Source organism: Heloderma suspectum, chromosome 2 (genome assembly GCF_057233095.1).
Source record: "Heloderma suspectum isolate Gila_16-S chromosome 2, 16-S_ref, whole genome shotgun sequence".
Lineage (NCBI taxonomy): Eukaryota > Metazoa > Chordata > Lepidosauria > Squamata > Helodermatidae > Heloderma > Heloderma suspectum.
The window spans coordinates 61752621-61773742 of NC_139459.1; the positions used below are offsets into that span (position 1 = coordinate 61752621).

Here is a 21122-nt window from a genome sequence, read left to right on the forward strand (position 1 = left end):
GAAAAGATCTCTAGCCTTTCCCATTCTATTGTTTTCCTCGATTTATTTGCATTGTTCATTTAAGAAGGCCTTCTTGTCTCTCCTTGCTGTTCTCTGGATTGCTCCTGTTTTTCTCATAGGTTTATACTCTCAGAGTGCCATCAAAATGGCATCTGTAACACAGGTACCAAGTTGCCTTACAATAAACAGATATATTTGTCCCTGGCCTGTTTCATTTTGCTTTTCTTGTACGTTTCCCTCTGTTTTGTCTTTAAGCCCCGTTAGCCACATTGGAATCCATTCTCAGATTCTGTCTCGTCTTCTCTGGCCCTCCTTAATGGATGGCTTTTCTTTCCCCTCCACCTCAAAGTGCTGTCTTAAGTCAGTCTGTTGTACTGACGGGGTGGCCTCCTAGCAATTAGGAAGCCACACTTCCCTGTCAATGGGCATCTCTACACCAGCCTAAAATCCTGCATTTAAAACAGGGCTTTCTGCTTCCATTTTAAATGCAGGACCCCCCCCCCCTTCTCCCCGTATCTGAGTCTTCCATTATCTTTCACTAATCTTGTGCCTCTTCTTGCCACTTTAACTCTTTTGACGGAGGAAACTGAAGTGGAACACAATGGGGTAATTTGATAGCTCATTATCTGCGATCTATTTAAAAACAGAACAAAGGGCATTTAGTGCAGGAGACGCCCTGGAGAGGACGTCATGTAAAGAGTCCACAAACTTCCGTGAAGGAGCAATCTCAATTGCAGGATAAAAGCTCCGTGTGAAGAAAGCCAGCGTCTGTGCTGAAGAAAGGGGTTTTGTTTCAGCCATCAGGAGGTGCCAGTGCAGCACAGAATTGCTGGTATTTTACTAGGGATGTACGAAAGTCACTTACCTTTCGCGGATTATGTTGATGGTGGGGTGGGGGGGAGGCATTCTGTCCCTCCCCCCGGAATCCTTGATGGGGGGGGGGAGGCGATCTGTTCCTCCCCCCCGTAATCCTCTGCGGCCGGCTGTGCTCCGCGGAAGCTCCATGGAGCAGCCAGCCAGGCCCAGCCAGGCCAGAGCCGTCCACAGCCGGATTTCCGGCCACAGAGGGCTTGGGGGGGGGGAATGCGTACGCAAATGGCAGTGGCTACAGCCGCCACCATTTGCGTTCCTTATTTTTGCCATCTTAATCTACGTAAATATTTATATTTACTAAGACGGCGAAAATAAGGGGAACGCAAATAGCATCTGCTACGCTATTTGCGTTCCCCTTATTTTCGCCGTCTTAGTAAATATAAATATTTACGTAGTAAATATAAATATTTACGTAGACTAAGATGGCCCAAAATAAGGAATGCAAATGGTGGCGGCCGTAGCTGCCGCCATTTGCGTATGCGGTTGTGTTTTTTTACCCAGTCGTTTTAGGCTACATAAAAACTTACGTAGCCTAGCACGTCTCTGTAAAAAAAAAAAACTGCAAATGGTGGTGGCGGCAGCCGGTCAGAAGACCAGCCGCTGCCGCCACCTTGAAGATCTGCCCCAGGTAAGTCTAGTCCCGGGGGGATCCACAGGGGGGCGGGGGGGTGGCAGGCCATTCCGCCACAGATTTCGGGGGGCCGAATGCACTGGCATTCGGCCTCACTGAGATCCGTGGCGGAATTCTCTGCCATCCCTATATTTTACCTAAAAAAAAAATCCTATCGCAATCAATGGCTATCAAAGCAACAACTGTATTTAGGACTGAGGCATTAGAGAATCACCTGCCTGAGGAAGATAATAGCAGATCAGCTGCAGGGAAGAGATGGATACGCCCTGTCGGTTGGGAGACACACAAAAGGAAAGAAGCAAGTTTACTTGTCAAAAAGCCACTGCACTCAACCCTACTGATTAGAATGGTCTAGCTCTGCATATTTTCTTGTTTATATATTGTTTTGAATTCTAACTGAGAGATGAGGGGAAGAAAAAGAAGCCACCAAAGCAAATAGCCACCATTACTTTCCACTGTTGCTGCTTCACCAGGATGAAACTGGGCCCTCCTCCCCTCACAGAGGCCAATCTAACCAGCTGCCCTGTGAGCAGGAGAGGAAAAGGAAGTAATCTGTCACCATCACCATCTCTTCAAACAGGCTTTTGAAAACCTTTTTAATTATACAAATCTTCCCCCTTCCACTCTCTTATCCCTTGTGTTTCATGCCTTAAATTTAGATTGTAAGCCTGTAGACCAGGACTGTCATACTGCTAATCTTTGTAAGCTGCTCTGGGAGTCTTTTTGGCTAAAGGGTGGGGTAAAAATGCTATAGGTAAATAAATAAATATGGTTTTAATTATGTATTATTGCTCTAATTTACTTTATGTAAGCTACGCTGGGAGCCTTATCAGCTGAAGAGCAGGACAAAGATGATGATGATGATGATGATGATTGAATACTTAATATATAATTGTATCCCCTTCATGGACCACTGCCTTGTTGTGGTGAAGGGGCTTGTGTAACTCAGTGAAGCCATAAGCTATGCCATGCAGGGCCACCCAAGATGGACAGGTCATGGTGGAGAGTTCTGACAAAATGTGGTCCACTGGAGAAGGAAATGGCAACCCACTCCAGTATTCCTGCCAAGAAAACCCCATGGAACATATCACAAGGCGAAAAGAGATGATGCCGGAAGATGAGCCCCTCAGGTCAGAAGGTGTCCAATACACTACTGGGGAAGCGCAGAGGGAATTTCCAAGTAGCGCCAGAAAGAGTGAAGCGGCTGGGCCAAAGCCGAAAGGACACTCAGCTGTGGATATGTCTGGTGGTGAAAAGAAAGTCCAATGCTGTAAAGAACAATATTGTTTAGGAACCTGGAATGTCAGATCAATGAATCAAGGTAAGCTGGAGGTGGTCAAACATGAGATGGCAAGATTGAACATCAACATCTTGGGAATCAGCGATCTAAACAAGACAAGCGTGGGCGAATTTAATTCAGGAGACCATTATATCCACTACTGTGGGCAAGAATCCCTTAGAAGGAATGGAGTAGCACTCATAGTCAACAAAAGGGTGAGAAAAGCAGTACTGGGGTACAATCCCAAAAATGATAGAATGATCTCAGTATGAATCCAAGGCAAACCATTCAACATCACAGTAATTCAAGTCTATGCCCCAACCACTGATGCTGAAGAAGCTGAGGTTGATCGGTTCTATGAAGACCTACAACACCTTCTAGAACTAACATCAAAAAAAGATGTCCTCTTCATCATAGGGGATTGGAATGCTAAAGTAGGAAGTCAAGAAATAACCAGGATAGCAGGCAAGAATGGCCTTGGTGTACAAAATGAAGCAGGACAAAGGCTAATATTTTGCCAAGAGAACATGCTGATCATAGCAAACACTCTTTTCCAACAGCACAAGAGGCGACTCTACACGTGGACATCACCAGATGGTCAGTATCGAAATCAGACTGATTATGTCCTTTGCAGCCAAAGATGGAGAAGCTCTATACATTCAGTAAAAACCAGACCTGGAGCTGACTGTGGCTCAGATCATGAGCTTCTTATTGCAAAATTTCAGCTTAATTGAAGAACGTAAGGAAAACCACTAAACCATTCAGGTATGACCTAAATCATATCCCTTATGAATATACAGTGGAGGTGAGGAATAGATTTAAGGGATTAGACCTGATAGAGAGCCTGAGGAACTGTGGATGGAGGTCTGTAACATTTAGGGATGGCAGAGAATTTCGCCACGGATCTTGGTGAGGCCGAATGCCAGTGCATTCGGCCCCCCGAAATCTGTGGCGGAACGGCCTGCCACCCCCCCGCGGATCCCCCCCAGGATGAGACTTACCTGGGGCGGATGTTCTGGGCGGCGGTGGCTCCGGCTGCTGGTCTTCCGACTGGCTGCCACCACCTCCATCTGCAGTCTTGTTGGGTTTTTGTTTTGTTTTTTTACAAGACGTGATAGGTATCTTGGTATGATTTACCTATCATGGTATGATTTACCTATCATGGTTGGGTAAAAAAAAAAAAAAAGCATATGCAAATGGTGGCGGCTATGGCCGCCGCCATTTGCGTTCCTTATTTTTGGCCGTCTTAGTCTATGTAAATATTTACATAGACTTACGCGGCGAAAATAAGGGGAACGCAAATAGCGTAGCAGGCGCTATTCGCGTCCCTTTTTGATTCGGAGCACAGCCAGCATGGAGGATTCTGGGGGGAAGGAACAGAACGCCTCCCCCGCCCACCATCAACATAATCCTCGGAAAGGTAAGTAACTTTCATACATCCCTAGTAACATTATTCAGGAGGCAGCAACTCAGTCCATCCCAAAGAAAAAGAAATGCAAGAAAGCAAAGTGGCTGTCTGATTAGGCTTTACAAGTAGCTGAGGAAAGAAGGGAAGCAAAAAGCAAGGGAGAAAGGGGAAGATATATCCAACTGAATGCAGAGTTCCAGAGAATAACAAGGAGAGACAAGAAGGCCTTCTTAAATGAACAATGCAAAGAAATCGAGGAAAACAACAGAATGGGAAAGACTAGAGATCTCTTCAAGAAAATTGGAGATATCAAGGGAACCTTTTGTGCAAAGACGGGCATCATAAAGGACAAAGAAGGCAGGGACCTAACAGAAGCAGATGAGATGAAGAAGAGGTGGAAAGAATACACAGGAGAACTATACATGAAAGATCTGAATGTCCCTGATAGCCGTGATAGTGTGGTCACTGAACTTGAGCCAGACATCCTCGAGAGTGAAGTCAAGTGGGCTTTAGGAAGCATTACTAACAACAAAGCTAGCAGACATTACAGTATTTCAGCTGAGCTATTTAAAATCCTAAAAGATGATGCTGTTAAAATGCTGCACTCAGTATGCCAGCAAATTTGGAACACTCAGCAATGGCCACAAGACTGTAAAAGGTCAGTTTACGTTCCAGTTTGAAAGAAGGGCAATGCCAAAGAGTGTTCAAACTACCGTACAATTGCGCTCATTTCACATGCCAGCAAGGTGATGCTCAAAATCCTACAAGCTAGGCTTCAGCAGTATCTGAACAGAGAAGTACCGGAAGTACAAGCTGGGTTTCAAAGAGGCAGAGGAACTAGCGATCAAATCGCCAACATTTGCTGGATCATGGAGAAAGCAAGAGAATTCCAGAAAAACGTCTGTTTCTGCTTCATTGACTATGCTAAAGCCTTTGATTGTGTGGATCACAACAAACTCTGGCAAATTCTGAAAGAGATGGGAGTACCAGACCACCTTACCTGTCTCCTGAGAAACCTGTACGAGGGTCAAGAAGCAACAGTAAGAACCGGACATGGAACAACCGATTGGTTCAAAAGTGGGAAAGGAGTCCAACAAGGCTGTATATTGTCGCCCTGCTTATTTAATTTATATGCAGAGTACGTCATGAGAAATGCTGGGTTGGATGAATCAGAGGTCGGAATTAAGATTGCCAGGAGAATTATCAACAACCTCAGATACGCAGACGATACCACCCTAATGGCAGAAAGTGAAGAGGTTCTAAAGAGCCTCTTGTTGAGGATGAAAGTGGAGAGTGCAAAAGCTGGTTTGAAACTCAACATTAAAAAAACTAAAATCATGGCATCTGGCCCCATCACTTCCTGGCATATAGAAGGAGAAGAAATGGAAGCAGTGACAGATTTTATTTTCTTGGGCTCCAAGTTCACCGCAGACGGTGACTGTAGCCATGACATTAAAAGACGCTTACTCCTTGGGAGGAAAGCTATGGCACACCTAGACAGCATAGTAAGAAGCAGAGACATCACCTTGCCGACAAAGGTTCGTATAATCAAAGCTATGGTTTTCCCAGTAGCAACGTATGGCTGTGAGAGCTGGACTATAAGGAAGGCTGAGCGCCGAAGAATGGATGCTTTCGAACTGTGGTGCTGGAGAAGACTCTTACGAGTCCCCTGGACTGCAAGGAGGTCAAATCAGTCCATCCTAAAGGAAATCAACCCTGACTGCTCATTGGAAGGACAGATACTGAAGCTGAAATATTTTGGCAACCTAATGCAAGGAGAAAACTCCCTGGAAAAGACCCTGATGCTGGGAAAGATTGAAGGCAAAAGGAGAAGGGGACGGCAGAGGATGAGATGGCTGGATAGCATCACCGATGCAATGAATATGAACTTGAGCACACTCCGGGAGAGAGCGGAGGACAGGAAGGCCTGGTGTGCTATGGTCCATGGGGTCATGAAGAGTCGGACACGACTTAACAACTGAACAACATCCATGTAATAGGAATATTCCCTTTCCTGTAGGATTTCCCAGTTGGTAAGGCTATCCGACATATTTAAGGGAGGGGGTGGGGACAAGTTACTAGTAAACATTTCCAATTGTGCTGTAGCCATTTATAGCAGGGGACTATGGAAAAAAGTTACCCATCATAGAATCCCACAATTAGGGATGGATGACCCCATCTCTGTCTGGGGCAGGGAGAGCTCAACGACCTGTCCTGTGCTCTGAGAGCTTCCCTGCTCATCCTGCCTGCTCATGAGGTGCCCGAGCTGCCCATCTTCCTTGCGCCAGCTTTCAAGGGCTGGTGTGGGAAAAAAGGACCTCGGCAGTCAGCCCCAGCCTCTCGCCCTGGCCTTCTCTAGAGCACGGCAGGGCAAGAGCGCTGGGGTGCCGAAGTCAGCCTTCTTCCTTGCTCCAGCTGTCAAGGGCCAGCGCAGGGAAGGGAGGGCCTTGGTGGCCAGTCCCCAGCCTCTTGCCCTGGCCTCCAGCAGGTAGGAGTGGGGGAGAGAAGAGAATAGGTGCCTCCTTATTCCCTCTGCCCCCACCAGCTACAGCGGGGCAGGAAGGGACAAGCTGGTCGTTTACCATAAGGCCAGGAAAACTTATGGAAAACGACCAGCCTGTCCCATGCCGCTGCCTCTGTAGCAAGGATGGGGGAAGGAGGGGAGGAGCAGCCTTCTTCCCCTCTCCTTGCTGAGGAAGTGGGTGCCCAAGCTCTTTCCCAACTCAGCACTCTGCCAGTCAGGCAAGAGTTCAGGCCCGCAAACTGGCATCTGAACTGGCAACTTCTCACTGGGCTTCAAGCCCCAACTGGACGCTCACGCCATCCCTACCTACAATAGTAGGGTTGGAAGGGGCCTATAAGACCATTGGATCCAACCCCCTGCTCAATGCAGGAATCCAAGTCAAAGCATCCCTGACAGATAGCTCTCCAGCTTCATCTTGAATGCCTGCAGTGTGGGAGAGCCGAAGAATTGATGCTTTCGAACTGTGGTGCTGGAGAAGACTCTTACGAGTCCCCTGGACTGCAAGGAGGTCAAATCAGTCCATCCTAAAGGAAATCAACCCAGACTGCTCGTTGGAAGGACAGATACTGATACTGAAGCTCAAATATTTTGGCCACCTAATGAGAAGAGAAAACTCCCTGGAAAAGACCCTGATGCTGGGAAAGATTGAAGGCAAAAGGAGAAGGGGACAGCAGAGGATGAGATGGCTAGATAACATCACCGATGCAATGAATATGGACTTGAGCACACTCCGGGAGAGAGCGCAGGACAGGAAGGCCTGGCGTGCTACGGTACATGGGGCACGAAGAATCGCACACGGCTGACCGACTGAACAAATATAATTGTATGCCCCGGCCATGGGCTGGTAAGGTTTGGAGGTGCTGAGATAAGCCAGACCCAGGTTTGTTTACAAGGAGATTTTATTGAGTACTTACAGCACACAGGCATACCCAATGGTTGGATCAGACAGCTTCTCTGAACACAGAGCCATGGGGTACAATGGGTTTTATACCATACATGTTAACAGTGAGGCAGCATGACAAAAGCAAGCGTTAATTAGCGTTCATCTGCAACTTTCCCAGCATAGGCTAACAGTACTTGTTCAGAGGGAAAACAATCAGAACTTTCTCAGCACAGACGCCTGTAACTCGGCGTAAACACAGCCTCACTTTTCAGGCACATCCTAGGCCCTGATAAAATACTAGGCTTTGTTAGCATGGAATGTGCTGAGGCCATGCTATTGACCTTTGACTCATCTCACATGCTCAAAGACCCACTAGCAAGAGAATTGCACCAATAATGAACCTAAAAAGAGCACTATGGATCTCTAGACGACCCTCTAAAACTACAGGTGACTTGGTTACAGGCCTGGGGCCATTACAATACTATAATACAGTTATTCTATCACGGAATAGTAGGGTTGGAAGGGGCCTATAAGACTATTGAGTCCAACCCCCCCCCCATTGCATATATGAATTATGAATACATAAACCATTGTTGAGAGCATCTTTGCTCTGTGCTTCTCAGCTTTCCCTGATCTACAGACAATATTTGAGGATAAAAGATTGTAAGAGCACTTTGCAATAATACTGAACCCCTTTTCTCTCACATTCTATTTTCTTCCAGGGGAAAGCAATGTTGGGCTTTTTCCCCTGAATGAAGATTGTGGGTGTTTGCATACAGCTGAAGTTGGCTTCAGACCAGGTTAGTATGTATTCTGCAAACATTACAAATACAATTGTTTGCATGGCAAGCAGATTGCAGACAGCACCAAATGTCTTCACCAAATGTCTACAACCCAATTGCCACCATACTATTGAATGTCTGATGGTGTTTTAATGTTCTTGTTTTAATGTTTTTTCTTTTGATTTGTTTTATGGTAATTTTAACTATTTGGAAGCTGCCCTTCAAACATTTTGCAGGGCGGGGTGTAAATCAAATAAATAAAAATATATTAAGTCCAATCTTGGGGGGTGGGGGGGAGACTGTAGCCAAAATAGCACCATCCACACACTAGAGAGAAATATCAGCAGACTTGGGGGAACCCTGAAATTTGCAGATATACAAAAACTTTAGGGAAAAAACCTCCCAAAACAGTCCAGTGCCACAGAATGCTGACCATTGGGGGATGGGGAATGAAAACCCAGGGAGCAAACATCTTCAAGACAGATGTACTTGGGCATGGAGAGGGACACTTGTTGCCCCTTTTTCCAAAGTTTATTTTCTGTGTTTTGTAAATGAGAAAATTTTCAGGAATAAGTTAGATGTTTAAATATGTTGTAAAATTTAAATGGAAGACGAGTTCTTTCTATTGTGAGTTATCAATTTCCTTATTTTCAAACAATAGAGATGCTAAAGTCACTGCTTTATATAGTACTTTTAATTGGTTTCAAGAGGTTCCACTTATGTTTCTGCTTATTTTAGGAAGCTAATCTTTGCAGCTTCAATGAAGCAAAATTATAGCAGCAGAATCCAAAGGAGACCACACTAGTAGTATAATAAATTCAATCCATCAGAAGGCTCCTTTTTCTCCCCCTACAACCACATTTGAAAGAGAAACAATGAAAAGTTTCTCTTTCAAATGACACCAACAGAAGGTGGGCAGGAACAAGCAGCTCCTAGAAAGAAAGGAGGAAAGTTTATGAACACTTAAAAATATACAATTCCTCTTCACAGGAGGGCTACAATATAGTACTGAGTTTACAGTACCAAAATAATAAGATACAATCCCATAAAACAGTATTCAGGTTAGTTTGCATCAGGCAAGACTAATGGGAAACTGGGCCAATATTCTTCCGGCCTTCTGTTTGAAACAGCAGCGGTCCTAGAATTTTGGTCCTTCAGTTTGTGATGCCAAAGGGCTAATCAATGTAATACCAAAAAAAGATTTGTACACAATATATAGAGAATATTTGGCTTCTATTAATCCTTCCAGAGCAGCAATACCGAGCTTTTAAAATAAACTGGATCTTCTCCACCTAGTTGAATCAAGGGTGTGCTTTCTTCCTATATCCATAATGGACGTAGAAACAGAAAAAGCAAATCTACTAAAAATGATAAAGCTCCAAGATACAATTGTTTTAATTGTGAATGATATAAGCTGTGTAAGAAGGAGCTATTGCTATGTCTATTTGAAACTTATAAAGGAGCTAGACATCTCCCTCCATGTTAGAGGCAAAATTTTGCCGCTAATTAATACTAAATCCTGTCAAAGATCCAATTAATTGTTCTAGTTAGACCCATGTTTTATTATAATCTTAGCTTTTTTAGCTACTAATCTTAGCTTATAATATTGCCATCTTTCATCTATCCTGATGGAGTAGGATTCTCACCTAGTAGACAGGTGCAGATCGTATTTATTGACTGACTTACACCACAGTCCTATGCATTTTTACTCAGAGGTAAGTCCACTGAGTTCAGTGGGGCTTACTCCCAGGTAAATGAGTATAGGAATACAGTACAATCCTATACACTTACTCAGAAATAAGCTTCACTGTGTTCAATTGGACTTGCATCCACGTGATTCCATATAGGATTGTGGTCACAATAAAAAGGTTTCTTATAATTCAGGGCTGGTATCAGCTCTTTGTGCTAAAAAGGCCTTTGATAAGATCCATTGGTCTATTCTTGATTTTGGAAACAACTCAGTTTGTTTTTTCAATTGATTAACTGGATTTAACTGTTTACAGTACCCCAACCTCCAAGGTTATAGACAATGGGCAAGTTATCTGAACCCTTCCCTTTTCACAGAGCAATGAAACAGGAATGTCCACTCCTCTCTTTCTTATTTGATCTGGCATACAACTGGGCAGTATGATAACACAAGAAAGCAGATCAAGAATCTTAAGATTCTGTTCCATGCTAATACCTTACACTACCTGAGACTAACTTAGCTACTTTCTGGGTACACTATCAACCGGAGTAGATCAAGATTATTATATCTAGATCCAAATGCTCAAAAAAGTGAGCATTTGGATCTAATTGGTCCTTTCATTGGGCTGAAAATAAAATTAAATATCTGGCTGTGCGGATCCCCTAACATATTGGGTTGGATCCAGCTTTTATTCCATCAGCAGGATACCCTGAACCCTCCAGAGCAGATTCTCAGGGGACATAGGGGACTGCAGGGGTTGACAAAGATGGCCTCCCCCACTATCCCCTGCTGGATCAGAAGCCTCTCACAGGTGCTGGGTTGCCAGCCCATTAGTCTGATAGCTAAAATAAATTGAAGCCTGTTTTATCTAGAATAAAATGGACTTAAAACACTGACAATCCTTGGAGTTTATATTATGGGGGCATGATAATACAATTAAAAGTGAATGCCATCCCATGCTTGATTTATGTATTATGGGGAGCACCACTTACTTTTTCCAAGCAATTCTTTCTCCAAGTCAATTCAGTACCACACACCTTTTTGTGTGCTGCTGGCAGAAAACTTCGAATTTCACTCTGTAAGATGCAAAGTTAATCTCACTTTCAAGATATAGCAAACTATATGTGTTGCTTTTCTAATCTTCCAAGCACCTAGAACCATTCTGGTGAGTAATCTCAAACAAGGTAGATCACACTGTAGCTCTTATTTACACCCACTTAATGGCAAAACTGTTTTCAGTTGTAGTTTGCAAGAGAGATGCCTCCCTTAACCCTTGTCGCAGAAAAGTTAAGAAAGCGGATGTATGAATAAAATGAATTTCACTACTTAAATGTACAGTAAATCACCAATCCAGTGCTCAGATCTGAAAGGTGTCCATTTCTATGGCAAGCTCAGATTGACAAACGCACTTTCACACACCTGCAGTTAACATTCAGGGATGTAAAATATAAATACAAATTGCCTAATAGCCAGCAATGTCAGGGGATAAGAGTGGGGCACCTTATTCAGATTCTACAGACTTAACATGGAACACAGAATCAGGGGACACAATAATCACAGAGCAGTGGAAACAAACTCTGAATTCAATAGTTTCCCCTACACTCAATCTCAGACTCAGGCTGGCACCCCAAAAAGGGGTCACTGTGCATTCATTGATTCTTTCCGTTGGTCAAAATTAAACTATGCTAATACTCCGCCTTGTTGAAAATGTGGGAGGCTGTCTAACACCCCCTTCATGGATCACTACCTTGTTGTGGCGAAGGGGCTTGCGTAACTCAGTGAAGCCATAAGCTATGCCGTGCAGGGCCACCCAAGACGGACAGGTCATGGCAGAGAGTTCTGACAAAATGTGGTCCACTGGAGAAGGAAATGGCAACCCACTCCAGTATTCTTGCCAAGAAAACCCCATGGAACGTATCACAAGGCTAAAAGATATGACGCCGGAAGATGAGCCCCTCAGGTCGGAAGGTGTCCAATATGCTACTGGGGAAGAGCAGAGGGTATTTCCAAGTAGCGCCAGAAAGAGTGAAGCAGCTGGGCCAAAGCCGAAAGGACACTCAGCTGTGGATGTGTCTGGTGGTGAAAAGAAAATCCGATGCTGTAAAGAACAATATTGTTTAGGAACCTGGAATGTCAGATCAATGAATCAAGGTAAGCTGGAGGTGGTCAAACATGAGATGGCAAGATTGAACATCGACATCTTGGGAATCAGCGAACTAAAATGGACAGGCATGGGCGAATTTAATTCAGGTGACCATCATATCTACTATTGTGGGCAAGAATCCCTTAGAAGAAATGGAGTAGCACTCATAGTCAAAAAAAGGGTGGGAAAAGCAGTACTGGGGTACAATCTTAAAAATGATAGAATGATCTCAGTACGAATCCAAGGCAAACCATTCAACATCACAGTAATTCAAGTCTATGCCCCAACCACTGAGGCCGAAGAAGCTGAGGTTGATCAGTTCTATGAAGACCTACAACACCTTCTAGAACTAACACCAAAAAAAGATGTCCTCTTCATCATAGGGGATTGGAATGCTAAAGTAGGAAGTCAAGAAATCACCGGGATAACAGGCAGGCATGGCCTTGGTGTACAAAATGAAGCAGGACAAAAGCTAATAGAGTTTTGCCAAGAGAACACGCTGATCATAGCAAACACTCTTTTCCAACAGCACAAGAGGCGACTCTACACATGGACGTCACCAGATGGTCAATATAGAAATCAGATTGATTATGTCCTTTGCAGCCAAAGATGGAGAAGCTCCATACAGTCAGTAAAAACAAGACCTGGAGCTGACTGTGGCTCAGATCATGAGCTGCTTCTTGCAAAATTTCGGCTTAAATTGAAGAACGTCGGGAAAACCACTAAACCGTTCAGGTATGACCTAAATCATATCCCTGATGAATATACAGTGGAGGTGAGGAATAGATTTCAGGGATTAGACCTGATAGACAGAGTGCCTGAGGAACTATGGACGGAGGTCCGTAACATTGTTCAGGAGGCAGCAACTCAATCCATCCCAAAGAAAAAGAAATGCAAGAAAGCAAAGTGGCTGTCTGATGAGGCTTTACAAGTAGCTCACGAAAGAAGGGAAGCGAAAAGCAAGGGAGAAAGGGGAAGATATACCCAACTGAATGCAGAGTTCCAGAGAATAGCAAGGAGAGACAAGAAGGCCTTCTTAAATGAACAATGCAAAGAAATCGAGGAAAACAACAGAATGGGAAAGACGAGAGATCTCTTCAAGAAAATTGGAGATCTCAAGGGAACGTTTTGTGCAAAGACGGGCATGATAAAGGACAAAGAAGGCAGGGACCTAACAGAAGCAGATGAGATTAAGAAGAGGTGGCAAGAATACACAGAAGAACTATACAGGAAAGATCTGAATGTCCCTGATAGCCATGAGAGTGCGGTCACTGAACTTGAGCCGGACATCCTCGAGAGTGAAGTCAAGTGGGCCTTAGGAAGCATTAGTAACAACAAAGCTAGTGGAGATGACAGTATTCCAGCCGAGCTATTTAAAATCCTAAAAGATGATGCTGTTAAAGTGCTGCATTCAATATGCCAACAAATCTGGAACACTCAACAGTGGCCACAAGACTGGAAAAGGTCAGTTTACATTCCAATTCCAAAGAAGGGCAACGCCAAAGAGTGTTCAAACTACCGCACAATTGCGCTCATTTCACATGCCAGCAAGGTGATGCTCAAAATCCTACAAGCTAGGCTTCAGCAGTATGCGAACCAAGAACTACCGGAAGTACAAGCTGGGTTTCGAAGACGCAGAGGAACTAGAGATCAAATCGCCAACATTCGCTGCATCATGGAGAAAGCAAGAGAATTCCAGAAAAACCTCTATTTCTGCTTCATTGACTACGCTAAAGCCTTTGATTGTGTGGATCACAACAAACTGTGGCAAATTCTTAAAGTGATGGGAGTACCAGACCACCTTACCTGTCTCCTGAGAAACCTGTATGAAGGTCAAGAAGCAACAGTAAGAACCAGCCATGGAACAACCGATTGGTTCAAAATTGGGAAAGGAGTACGACAAGGCTGCATATTGTCACCCTGCTTATTTAACTTATATGCAGAGTACATCATGAGAAATGCCGGGCTGGATGAATCAGAGGTCGGAATTAAGATTGCTGGGAGAATTATCAACAACCTCCGATATGCAGACGATACCACCCTAATGGCAGAAAGCGAAGAGGATCTCAAGAGCCTCTTGTTGAGGGTGAAAGAGGAGAGTGCAAAAGCTGGTTTGAAACTCAACATTAAAAAAACGAAGATCATGGCATCTGGCCCCATCACTTCCTGGCATATAGAAGGAGAAGAAATGGAAGCAGTGACAGATTTTACTTTCTTGGGCTCCAAGATCACCGCAGACGGTGACTGTAGCCATGAAATTAAAAGACGCTTGCTCCTTCGGAGGAAAGCTATGGCCAACCTAGACAGCATAGTAAGAAGCAGAGACATCACCTTGCCGACAAAGGTCCGTCTAATCAAAGCTATGGTTTTCCCAGTAGTAATGTATGGCTGTGAGAGCTGGACTATAAGGAAGGCTGAGCGCCGAAGAATTGATGCTTTCGAACTGTGGTGCTGGAGAAGACTCTTACGAGTGCCCTGGACTGCAAGGAGGTCAAATCAGTCCATCCTAAAGGAAATCAACCCTGAGTGCTCATTGGAAGGACAGATAATGAAGCTGAAGCTCCAATATTTTGGCCACCTAATACGAAGAGAAAACTCCCTGGAAAAGACCCTGATGCTGGGTAAGACTGAAGGCAAAAGGAGAAGGGGACGGCAGAGGATGAGACGGCTAGATAGCATCACGGATGCAATGAATATGAACTTGAGCACGCTCCGGGAGAGAGCACAGGACAGGAAGGCCTGGCGTGCTATGGTCCATGGGGTCACGAAGAGTCGGACACGACTGAACGACTGAACAACAACAACGTCTAACACGCATGTATTGGCCCTGTAGGGCAATTAACGGCTTGGGGGCTGATGCCAAAGAATTAACCTCACACTAGGCACAATTTGTGAATATGCTTCCGATCACCGGGGCACACAGATGCGTGGCAGACTTGTGGGAGGCAGGCAGCCTGCTTGGGTTGGATGCGTGTGCCCTCGTCGTGGGGAGGCGTTGCTGTGCCAGCAGTCTTACCCACTGCTCTCACGCGTCGCGCAGAGCCACCGGCCAGCTCTGGGTTGTCTGTTGGAAAACGAGCTGTAGGGCGTGCGTCCCACCGTCTAGGAGGGATGAAGCCCCCTGCCCTAGCAGACTGGCGCCCCAGCGTTCAATCCGGGCAGCGCAAGGGCTGCAAACAAAAGTGCTGGGCGGCGTTCAAGCTCACGTGTCCCAGGAGAGCAATGCTTCGGCGGGCACAGCCGCCCCTTCCGGCCAGCGCCTTCGGGGAGAAGGCAGGCTGGCGCGCAGCGCCCTCGGGCCCTGCCACCCAGGGTTCCCGCCGAGGCTCAGCCAGCGAAGAGATGGTCCGCCGGGGGCGCGCGGGCCCGGAACGACTGGCCGCTCGCCCCGCCCCTGGAGGCGGTCGCCGAGCGTAGCTGCTGCCGCGGGTCTCCAACCTGCTCAGCTGCGCGGCCGCCGCGCGAGAGCTCGGCGCTTTGCCGGGCGGGGACTCGGGAAGGCCCCTCCGCTTTCCGCCTCTCCCCTCCCCCGCGATGGCGCCGGCGCCGAACCGTGGCTGCTGTCAAGTGGCTGATTTTATAGGCTTGGAAACCCAACTTTCCGCAAGCGCTGAAGGGCGGGTGCGCGCGCAACAGACGGTCTGGAACGGTCATTCCGGCGGGAGCGTGTGACGTTCATCCAGCGGAGCGGAGTACTGTAGCATGAGCCTTCCCCGACCTGGTGCCCCCGAGGTGCCTTGGACGGCGATCCCCATCATTCCCGCATGGCCTGGGAGTGATGGGACTTGCAGTCCAACACACCTCGAGGATACCAGGTTGGTGAAGGCTGCTTTATGGGAAATCATTGGCATATGGGGCACCATTCGGGGGTGCTTTGATGACAACTATTTTGCCGCAGAGCAGTAGCCAATCTGACCTAACATCTCTGCTGGCTACTTGCGTTAGCTTGAGGCACAACTAAGATGCCTTCCTCTTCTCTCCATTTTCACCAGGCATCAATTTCCCATTCGCCGTCTCCATTTTCTTGCAGACCAGGCTTTCAGAACAGCTTCGCCCTGCCTTCTTCACAGAATTTTACAAGGGTCCAGGCGACATATCCCACTGGTAACACTCCTGTGTTTGCCCCCCACTTCTTCCTTCTGAATCCCTTTATCTTACATACCTGGGTGAAGAAAAGACTGTACTCACAGAGCTAAAACAAGCACATTGTTAAACACAGGAGTGTCTTCTAGATAATTTTCTACCACCTAAAGAGAGAATGCACTTCTGCACATTTTCGTTTTGAACGTTATTCTGTCTTCTTTTTTCCATTGTTAAAGATAAGGGCCATTTTTAACAATAATACAGCAGCAGCTCCTAGATGATCTTCCAAAGTATGGTTGCTTATTGATGTAGGATGACTATTAAAATCAAACAAGGTAAACAGTAGCTAAATCACCAGGAGGTGCACTGAAATAGAAAGCAGTAACCTTCAGATTACCTTCCAAGTACATGTGTAATTGCATCTGTGTTCTTGAAGTCTGGTCATGCAAGACAAAGCAGCTCTCAGTTATGTACTTGGTTGTTAAGAACATCTAGCACTTTGCAGAACCAACAGCACCTTCCAGAATTAGGTTCTCAGCTTCCATGTGTCATGATAATGTTTGTGTGCGATGGATTTTCATTTGCGCTAGATCCTTGATCTGTGCCCAAAAGGGTTATTTCTCTGCCAACACTGAAGTGCAGACTGTTGACAGAGCATAGAAGAATAGATATTTTAGTGTATTATTCTGACACGTGCATAGGTAGAGCTCACCACATTCACTTTGTGTTCAAATATATTAAGAGACTGTTTCCCATGTCTCTGGAAGTCATTGAGATAACAGGCATTTTTGAAATTCGGAACAATTTTGTTTTGTGCTCATTATCCCTCCAAGGAAATGACACAACTGAATGAGTTATGCATTGGGTGATCAATCAAAATTGATCAATCAAAATTAGTTACAACCTTTTTCTTTTTTGTATTCTGCCACTTACCATAGTCCTATAGGTTTTACATTTAGCTCCACCTTCTGAATACTGACAGTGTCCCACCAAATGCCACAGGAAAACTCATACACATCTCACAATGGTGATATCTCCATAACCTCTTTAATGCTTAGAGCTGGTACAGCGATACAGGCTTAGATCCAAAGGTGTCTAGCACAAGTTGAAAGGCACCAGCACCTGCTCAAGAGGAGATCCGTGATTTCTACCAGCCTGCCCCCCCATGCAGTGGTGCTGTTGTTGTTGTTGTTGTTGTTGTTCAGTCGTTAAGTCGTGTCCGACTCTTCGTGACCCCATGGACAATAGCACGCCAGGCCTTCCTGTCCTGCACTCTCTCCCGGAGCGTGCTCAAGTCCATATTCATTCCATCAGTGATGCTATCTAGCCATCTCATCCTCTGCCGTCCCCTTCTCCTTTTGCCTTCAGTCTTTCCCAGCATCAGGGTCTTTTCCAGAGAGTTTTCTCTTCGCATTAGGTGGCCAAAATATATGAGCTTCAGTTTCAGTATCTGTCCTTCCAATGAGCAGTCAGGGTTGATTTCCTTTAGGATGGACTGATTTGACCTCCTTGCAGTCCAGGGGACTCGTAAGAGTCTTCTCCAGCACCACAGTTCGAAAGCATCAATTCTTCAGCGCTCAGCCTTCCTTATAGTCCAGCTCTCACAGCCATACTTTACTACTGGGAAAACCATAGCTTTGATTAGACGCACCTTTGTCAGCAAGGTGATGTCTCTGCTTCTTACTATGCTGTCTAGGTTTGCCATAGCTTTCCTCCCAAGGAGCAAGCGTCTTTTAATTTCATGGCTACAGTCACTGTCTGCGGTGATCTTGGAGCCCAAGAAAATAAAATCTGTCACTGCTTCCATTTCTTCCCCTTCCATATGCCAGGAAGTGATGGGGCCAGATGCCATGATCTTCGTTTTTTTAATGTTGAGTTTCAAACCAGCTTTTGCATTCTCCTCTTTCACCCTCAACAAGAGGCTCTTTAGATTCTCTTCACTTTCTGCCATTAGGGTGGTATCATCTGCGTATCTGAGGTTGTTGATAATTCTCCCAGCAATCTTAATTCCGACCTGTGATTCATCCAACCCGGCGTTTCTCATGATGTACTCTGCATATAAATTAAATAAGCAGGGCGACAATATGCAGCCTTGTCGGACTCCTTTCCCAGTTTTGAACCAATCGGTTGTTCCATGTCCGGTTCTTACTGTTGCTTCTTGACCCTCGTACAGGTTTCTCAGGAGACAGGTAAGGTGGTCTGGTACTCCCATCTCTTTCAGAATTTGCCAAAGTTTGTTGTAATCTACACAATCAAAGGCTTTAGCGTAGTCAATGAAGCAGAAATAGACGTTTTTCTGGAATTCTGTCGCTTTCTCCATGATCCAGCGAATATTGGTGATTTGATCTCTAGTTCCTCTGCCTCTTCGAAACCCAGCTTGTACTTCCGGTAGTTCTCAGTTCGCATACTGCTGAAGCCTAGCTTGTAGGATTTTGAGCATCACCTTGCTGGCATGTGAAATGAGCGCAACTGTACGGTAGTTTGAACACTCTTTGGCATTGCCCTTCTTTGGAATTGGAATGTAAACTGACCTTTTACAGTCTTGTGGCCACTGTTGAGTGTTCCAAATTTGTTGGCATATTGAGTGCAGCACTTTAACAGCATCGTCTTTTAGGATTTTAAATAGCTCAGCTGGAATACTGTCATCTCCGCTAGCTTTGTTGTTAGTAATGCTTCCTAAGTCCACTTGACTTCACTCTCGAGGATGTCTGGCTCATGTTCAGTGACCGCACTATCATGGCTATCAGGGACATTAAGATCTTTTCTGTATAGTTCTTCTGTGTATTCTTGCCACCTCTTCTTAATCTCATCTGCTTCTGTGAGGTCCCTGCCTTCTTTGTCCTTTATGATGCCCGTCTTTGCACTAAACGTTCCCTTGAGATCTCCGATTTTCTTGAAGAGATCTCTAGTCTTTCCCATTCTGTTGTTTTCCTCGATTTCTTTGCATTGTTCATTTAAGAAGGCCTTCTTGTCTCTCCTTGCTATTCTCTGGAACTCTGCATTCAGTTGGGTATTCCCCTTTCTCCCTTGCTTTTCGCTTTCCTTCTTTCTACTTGTAAAGCCTCATCAGACAGCCACTTTGCTTTCTTGCATTTCTTTTTCTTTGGGATGGATTGAGTTGCTGCCTCCTGAACAATGTTACGGACCTCCGTCCATAGTTCCTCAGGCACACTGTCTATCAGGTCTAATCCCTGAAATCTATTCCTCACCTCCACTGTATATTCATCAGGGATATGATTTAGGTCATACTTGAACGATTTAGTGGTTTTCCCTACATTCTTCAATTTAAGCTGACATTTTGCAAGAAGAAGCTCATGATCTGAGCCACAGTCAGCTCCAGGTCTAGTTTTTACTGACTGTATGGAGCTTCTCCATCTTTGGCTGCAAAGGACATAATCAGTCTGATTTCCATATTGACCATCTGGTGATGTCCATGTGTAGAGTCGCCTCTTGTGCTGTTGGAAAAGAGTGTTTGCTAATATCAGCGTGTTCTCTTGGCAAAACCCTATTACTCTTTGTCCTGCTTCATTTTGTACACCAAGGCCATGCTTGCCTGTTATCCCAGTGATTTCTTGACTTCCTACTTTAGCATTCCAATCCCCTAAGATGAAGAAGACATCTTTTTTTGGTGTTAGTTCTAGAAGGTGTTGTAGGTCTTCATTCTTTCACTTTGGACCTAATGTTCTTATTCCCCCATCTCCAGGACTTAATGGCCTTTTGCCACTATTTTCTCTCTAGATGGTAATTTGTATTATTTCAGTCAGTCTATTCTAAGCATGACTGAGTCTGGATCAAACCCAATAGTTCTGAAGAAGGAAAGCATCTCCACTGGGTTCTTCTGCATTTCTAGGCTCTTAGAGTAGACCCACAGAAATCAATGGAACTTAAGTTAGCCATGACTAACTTAAAACACATTTATTTTAATGGGTCTACTCTAAGTCTGGATCCAATCCAAAGTGTTTGGGGGGCATTTGTGCTAAACTTAGGATGCTGCAACATTAGAGCAAGATAGAGGTGAGACTAAACTTGCTTACACTGCAGGGCAAATAAGCCTGTGCTCACTTTAATCTTGAGTTGTGCTGCCTTCCCCTTCCCTTGATCCAACAGCCAAGAACTAAACTATGGAGCCAGGGAAGGGGAAATTGGTGGTGGGTGTCCTGCAGGGATTCTGGAACTGGTTTTCTCAGTTCCATCTCCAAGAAAAGGTGTTTCACCAGGGCTCTGGAAATACCCTCCACCACTATCACTTTCCCCTTCTCCACCCCACCCACCAAAGTTCAAAGCTCAATGCAAGCATCTTTTGAATGTTTGACAACTGTTTTCATCAAGCATTCCTAAAAGATGAACTTCTGTGAGTGTTTGAGGGCTAGCAAAATCCCCCCCCAAAAAAATTATGGGATGCTCATTCATCCCTGTATTTAGTCTTTGAAGTCCTTTAAGGCCTGGGACATAGGTATCTAAACAACAACCTTCTCCCTGGGACATAGGTATCTAAACAACAATCTTCTCTGGATAATTAAGAGTAGGGATGTGCGAAAGTCACTTACCTTTTCGAAGGGGTGATTCGTGGTGGGGGGGAGGCGCTCTGCACCTTCCCCCGAAATCCTAACCCGGCCTGCTCTGCTCCAACTCCGCGGAGCCGCTGGCCGGGTGCATTCGCAGGCGTGCGGAGCCTGCAGACGCAAATGGCAGCAGCTATGGCAGCCGCCATTTGCATTCCTGTTTTTTTGCCATGATAGGCTACGTAAGTATTTACGTAGCCTATCATGGCAAAAAAATAGGGGCGCAAATGGCGTAGCGGCTGCCACTTCCGCCCGTCTTTCGCCGTG

At 45.4% G+C, this 21122-nt stretch overlaps 1 long non-coding RNA gene across 1 annotated transcript; it reads right to left on the minus strand.

Moving 5' to 3' along the window:
- Positions 1 to 7603: 7603 nt before the first annotated feature.
- Positions 7604 to 15606, minus strand: LOC146352288 (uncharacterized). Its single transcript, XR_014787659.1, has 3 exons — positions 15227 to 15606; positions 11060 to 11143; positions 7604 to 9312 (listed from the first exon to the last, which is right to left on the minus strand). It is a non-coding gene; the product is annotated as an uncharacterized LOC146352288 (long non-coding RNA).
- Between the last annotated feature and the right edge of the window lie 5516 nt (positions 15607 to 21122).